Raw genomic sequence first — 6,853 nt, 5'->3', positions numbered from 1 at the left:
AAATTTCTGCATGTTCTAATGAAAGCAAAATTTAGATCAGGGGTCGGCAACCTTTCAGAAGTGGTGTGCTGAGTCTTCATTTAGTCACTCTAATTTAAGGTTTCGCATGCCAGTCATACATTTTAATCTTTTTAGAAGGTCTCTTTCTATAAGTCTATAATATATCACTAAACTATTGTTGTATGTAAAGTAAATAAGGTTTCAAAATGTTTAAGAAGCTTCATTTAAAATTAAATTACAATACAGAGCCCCCTGGACCGGTGGCCAGGACCCGGGCAGTATGAGTGCCACTAAAAATCAGCTCGCGTGCCACCTTCGGCACACATGCCATAGGTTGCCTACCCTGGATTTAGATCATATGCTGTTCTTTGATTTCCATGGATTGTCTTTGCAGATTCAGCTACAGACAGGGGTTTTCAAATCTAGTAGTGATGGACACCTACATGCATCATTCATAGGCCTCAGCTTACATGCTGTTTTGTGCTTAGAACATGCCATGCTCTGGTTCGCCAGTCCAAAATGAACGTCTCAGACTTTTTCTTTAATAGACAAACAGAGGCTTGAATAAGCAGAATGGAAGGGATAAACAACAGTTAACTTTAACTGCAGCAACCAAATACATGTATCAGCATGGAATCAGTATTAGTACTGTAGATACTCGTTCATAAGCTGAATTTTTTTTAGTAAAAAAAAGGAAGCGCCAGAGAAGGGGGTCGGCTTATGAATGGATATAGAGAGGGAGAGGTGGGACACAGCCCCTCCCCCCAACAGAGGGAGCAAGGAGAGGCAGCACAGCCAGCAGAGCCAGAAGGGAAGAGGCAGGGCCAGAGTCTCTCCTCTTCTGGCCACGCTGCTCTTCCCCCAGCCTCCAAAGCAGCTGCAGCTCTGGGGCTAGCAGGCTGCAGCCATGCCACTCCCCCCCCCCCCCCACCAGAGCAGGCTGCGGCCGCGCTGCCCAGCTTGCCAGAACAGCTCCAGCCAGGCCAGAGACATCCTCCCCGGCCCTCCCCAGATAAGGTGGAAAGGGATGGGGAGAGTGTGGGTGGTCTCAGGCTAGGGTGGGGTCATTCGGGGGGTAGTCACAGGGGTTACTCCCCTGACTCCCAGCTTCTGCCCCCCCAAAAAAATTTCCCCACTAGTTGCTGTCCTGGCCCATCAGGGTAAGCAGCTGGCGCACCAGGACACTTTGTTTACTTAGGTTTACCTCCGTGCCTGCGGACGCTTGAGGTAAACAAACCATCTCGGCCCCTCAGCGGCTTATCCTGATGGCCCAGGAGCTGAAGTTTGCTGACCCCTGAATTATAGGGTTGGCTTATGAACGTGTTATAAAAATTTTCCATTTTTACTTATCCACGGAGGGGGGAGAGGGGTTGGCTTATCAATGAACCAGCTTATGATCAAGTATATATGGCATATTATATACTATACAAACACATGACAAATGAGGGTCTATCCCTGTGTTAAGTTGCAGCATCATAGGATATGTTGTGGTACTACTGTGTTAAATGGATTTATCACACAACTTGGACCATTTTATCTGCCCTCTGTTCACTAATCCATATCCCCCATTACCAGCTCTAACATATCTCTGGCCTGTGTGATACAGGAGGTCAGATTAGATGATCACAATGGTCCCTTCTGGCCTTGGATTCTGTTAATACCAAATTCCCAAGCATCGTCACGCCACTGCCATTCTTTTTAAAAAAATCAGTCTGCCACAGAAATGTTTCTTCCTTTTCCTCCCAAATGTGGAATTTCCCACTAAAATCACTCTGAGCTAAGGCTCTGGGCTGGCAAGATTCAGTCCTACCTCAGTAACAATTTTTCCACTCATAAGAATGTCACTGTTTTATAATTTACTATCTTGCAACCCTGCAGGACTAGGAATGGGACTTTATCCTACTGGAAAGGGGCTGATTTCCATCTTCTCAATGGGGCCTAGAACTCTTTTTAGCCCTGGAAGATCCTGGGATACTGGATTTTAAAGTCATGACCTTTTTAGCTACAGAAAAGCTATTTCAGGCTAATTATAGAGGTTTTATGACTCTTTCTCAGCCCTGTTCAGTTGCGCTGATGGTAGCTAAGACACAGGACTCTACAAGTGGAGGAATTTCAAAATAAAAAAGGACTTTTTTCCTCCAAAAACTCTCTCAAACATTCTGAAAACAGATTTTCTGCAACATACAGAATGTATAAAGAATAAAGAATGGGCTTATGTGGTATAATGGCATTATCAGCACTCATCTGAGATGAGCTGCATACCCCATTAGTGACTTCGGAGCTCTTGAGTAGTACAGTATCTCAAATCCATGCCAATGAAAGCTTTATATCACACCGCCTCATTGTGTGTATGTATACACCATTCTCAAACACAGATTGGCCAAATACTGTACACTATTGAATTCTTTGAATTCCTTCATTTGTAGTTGAATATTTTATAGTATTTTGAAATGATTTCGATTTTATACATGCATTACCTATTAAATGAAGACTACTGCTCAATAAAAAATGATATTAGCCATATTATTTTCCCCAATTCGGCAAAGCACTTAACTTTAAGTATGTGCTTACATCCCATTGAGGTCAGTGGGACTTAAGCATGTCCTTAAGGCTTTGCTGAAATGTGGCCTGTATCAATCTCAGATTAAAGGATATATAGATGGATACCTCTGTTTCCTTCATTGGTTTATGGATCCAAACTGCTCCATGAAGTATCTTAAAGCCACATGGCGTCCCTAAATGACAGTTTGCATTTAGCAAATCTAGGATTTGGTGGAAATAGATATAAACACGCATGTAGCCAAATAGCTCTGTATGGACTACACAGCTAACTGGTATCACATGGACATTGTTAGGGGCACATTCTGCTATTACTGATAGCTGAATAAGGCAATGATCCTTTCAGATAAAGTCATTCATACCTATGCTTACTAAAAAAAGCTCAAGATCTGCCTTTTTCAGGTGGCAGTATGTGAAACTCTTCAGGGTCTTCGGCACATTTCCCTCTTTTGACTACCATGATTGTTTTAAGGATCCACCATTACATATGTGGATGATTTGTTGGATGATAGACAATACCAGTCGATCATACTTTAGAATACAGGAACCCCTCCATTTTGAATAAAGAACTTCAAATGCAGATGAAGTATCATAGATGTGCTATCCAGAGGTAACAATTTGGGTAGTATATGCTTGTTGAATGGAAAGGAAGAGTTCTTCATAAAGTAAGCTCCAGCTGTACAGCAATATGCATTCTTTCCCCACAACAGAGAGAAAGGGATGTAGGAACTGTGAGCAATGATCGTCTTCTTTAGAATAAATTCCTCTAGGATGTGCCTTGGTTCCATTGACCCAAATTGTGAAGGGATGCAAGAAACAATAGAATCAGAGGCATTCAGTAGGAGTGGGCCATGTAGTTCCATTTTTTGATGCATCTAAGCAACTCCTATATATTCATGGCTGTCTTTGGATAGTGTGCAACGTACATAAAGGGCCAAATTCCACTCTCTGCTGCACCTGTGCAGTCCCACTGAAATCAATAAGGGTGTAACAGAATATGTCCTCTACTATTTATTGTATTTTTAAAAAGAATGCCTATAGTTATATCAGTTGCCTGATTTCAAGCAGCCCCTCGTTGATTTTGGACATTCTGTGGAAGTTCACTGGATAGCCATCACCTTTGTCCTACTGCACAAAAAGTCCATGGGAAATAAAAGATATGATGAGTGCATCACTGAGAAAAGTCAGAATAGGGCCATCTATGTTTACTTGTCCCTGGCTTTCAAATACATCTAACTTTAAAAGCACTTCCCGCAAGAATTTTTAAAATCCACTGTATATACTGTCCCGCTATCACCTTTGTATAGTTTTCCTTTAGAGCTAGTTAAAATAAAATAATAACAACAACAACAATAATGCAATGTGTGTCTACTAAAAACACATGCATCTTACAGTTAGAACTCAGCGTGCACTGAAAGGTGAATCCTCATTGAACTGTGCAGAAATATGACCTCATAACTAGGCAGGTGAAGACACGGTCAGCTACAGAAAACAAACTATAGTGTGAGATGGAGCTTAAAGTCTGACATTTCCCTCCCTTTTGTCCCCAGCACATGTTTATTTTTTAAAGTTCATAGAGGCTATTAAAAGAAACAAATAATATCATGAAATGTCCATTGGTTCCAAGCCCTGTCCGTTCCTGTTCTCCCCGATATGTTTGGTTTGGTTAGCACAGCACAAATAAAGAGCAGACAGTCCCACTCTGTCAACAATAGCAAAATAAAAACAATAGCAAGAACAACTGAAAATTATTGATGGCTTTACACATACTGTATCATAACAGATAGATTTACTCTAGGGAAAATGTACAGTGGTTTGGTTGTGTACCTAATTCAAACACAAACTTCAGCCTATGATGTTTTCAATGCCCAGAAAGCTTCATAATGCAGTGGAAACCTCTTAAACTGTGCAGGCTTGTTACAGAATAAATGTATTTCTTTAGCAGGTTTATTCCCATGACTTTTTCACTGCAGAGCTTAGCCATGCCTATGGAATCAGTTTGGCATGTACCAGGTGTAGCCATAGAAAAACTTTTGCTCTTCACAGAAAACTAACTGGTGTGAATTTAGTGCTGGTGAAAAGGGGCCATGTAAATGGGCATGGAGACTGAAATCCTCTATTTATTGAGAGAAAAGATAGTTTGCAGCAATGTTGGCTTCCCCTCATTACCTTGCCTGTGGAATTCAGCCCTGTCCTGAATGGACTAACTCTAAGAATGAGAACATATTTGTTCTATTCTGTCCTGGCCCTTTCTGCTGAGGCTACCCTAGGGTGCCAATTAATGCCAGTTGTGGTGGATGTTTGAGTTATGTGAATACATTTCCACTAGGAGTTAGACTACCCGGGCCAAATATGAACCATTGACAGACAGGAAAGGCAAATTCAAGTTCAGAGGCAGTAGGCAAGGCAAGTTCAAGGTCTTGGTCTTTATTTTCAAAGTGATCAATGACCTGGACCCAGCATAGCTAGAAGAGAGTTTAAAGCTCCAGGATGAAGACCATGGTCAACAACTTTGCTCTTCAGGAACAATGGAATTTTCTACCATAACAGTACACGTCACTTACGCAGAAGCGAGAGCTTTCTTGGGGGCCAGGTCAAGACTGTGGAATGAACTCCCACAGGAACTAAGGGTCATCCCAATCATCACCACCTTCAACTCCAAGTGCAAGATGCGCTTCTCCGACCTGTCTTCTCTAACAAAGACAGAGTAGTGTGTACATATTTCAGAAACAAAAAACTACATTGCACACCCAATTGTCCCCCTGGGGAGATGAGAGGGAGAAGGAACCACATGTCGCAGGCATGAGTCATGTCACTTAATGCATTACTGGAAGGTGCTTAGCTACTACCACGATGAGGGCAGTATAAGAACTTATGCAGAATATAATAAGCACCGTACTATTACATTTCCAACCCCTGCCCCATATAAAATGGCCTTTTTTCTTGAGAACCACTGTCTGTGGGAAAATGCCATTCATTAAGTAGGTGAAGGAAGTCATCTTTTACAACTCCATGCACACTACTACTGTCTATGCAATTGCAAGACCATGGAAGAATGTATTCTTAGTACTGCTGTTTACTTATGTGTAACCTAGTGAGAGTCACCTAGAACCAAGTTTAAAATGGTGTTAAACTCAGTGTTTTGTTCAAAGGGAAAGTTTACCTGGGATATGTGGCTCCAAATCAAACCAATAGGGGGCACTCTGCATTGTGGCCCCCATGGCAGGCCAGCAGTAACACTCCAGGAAGGGCCTGTAAGCAGGAAAAGTGCACTGCGGGAATTAAAAAGTAGGGCAGGGGTCTATGAGAGCCAGAGGAGATGACTAGGCCCTTCAGCGTGGTCCATATGGAAACTGGAGGTGAGTGAGGCTGAGGGGTGGCTGGAGGGGGCCTCAGGCGATGATTTTGTTGGTCAGTGAGGTTTATCATCACGAATAATTGCTCAAGTCTGTTTATTTCCTGAGATGTACTTTTTGAAGTTTGTCAAGGACATGCACAGCACGGGAGGGCTGTTCTTTTGCTCACTGTGGTACAAATTAGGATGAATAAATACAACTAGAGGACATTTCCTCTTTGTTGGGCAAATTGTGAGAGAATCAGAACATAAAGAGGGGAGTCAGGGCAAACCGAGGTTGGGAAGAGCCCTGTAAGCTCTCAGAGAGGAGAGCCTGGTCAGGAGGAGGTAGGGAGCCCCCAGGAAAAGTCATTGTAAGTACCTGTTTCAACCTCATTGCAAAGAAGTCCTGCTCAGCTTCTCAACCCAATTTTTTTTGTGCCTGTGTATACATCCCCTCCAACCCTCCTTTCCACGCAGAGCACAACATGCACAACAGGCCTCTAATGAACATGGCAGTATCCACATATCATGATGCCCAATTTGCACGAGTGCCCTGCTGTTTCAACCCCAGATTGTAAATCACACTACAGCTTTAAAATTTTACACAGCCATTAACAGAAGCAGCATCCGCCTCTTTCAATAGCAGGTAACATACAAGAGCTGGTCTCTTTGACAATGCAGGGCGAGGATGTTAATTTTATCAGTCTGCTCCTGCTGATACCTTCACATTCTCTGGGCCTGGAGATGCAGTCACCGTTAATGAAGCAAAGTGCTTGCTTTGAATTTCCCCATGCTAAGAGGAGGAAAATCAATCTCAAATTCAGTGCCTTCCTCCCTCCACCCCCGTTCTCCTTCCAAATGGAAACAACTGCTCCAGAAGGTCACTTCTGCACTACACTCAGAATCTTACAAGAAAGACATTAGAGAAGAACATGATCCTGCACTCCATCATTACGG

Source organism: Mauremys mutica, chromosome 9, assembly GCF_020497125.1.
Source record: "Mauremys mutica isolate MM-2020 ecotype Southern chromosome 9, ASM2049712v1, whole genome shotgun sequence".
NCBI classification, from domain to species: Eukaryota; Metazoa; Chordata; order Testudines; family Geoemydidae; genus Mauremys; species Mauremys mutica.
This window is presented reverse-complemented; position numbering follows the sequence as displayed.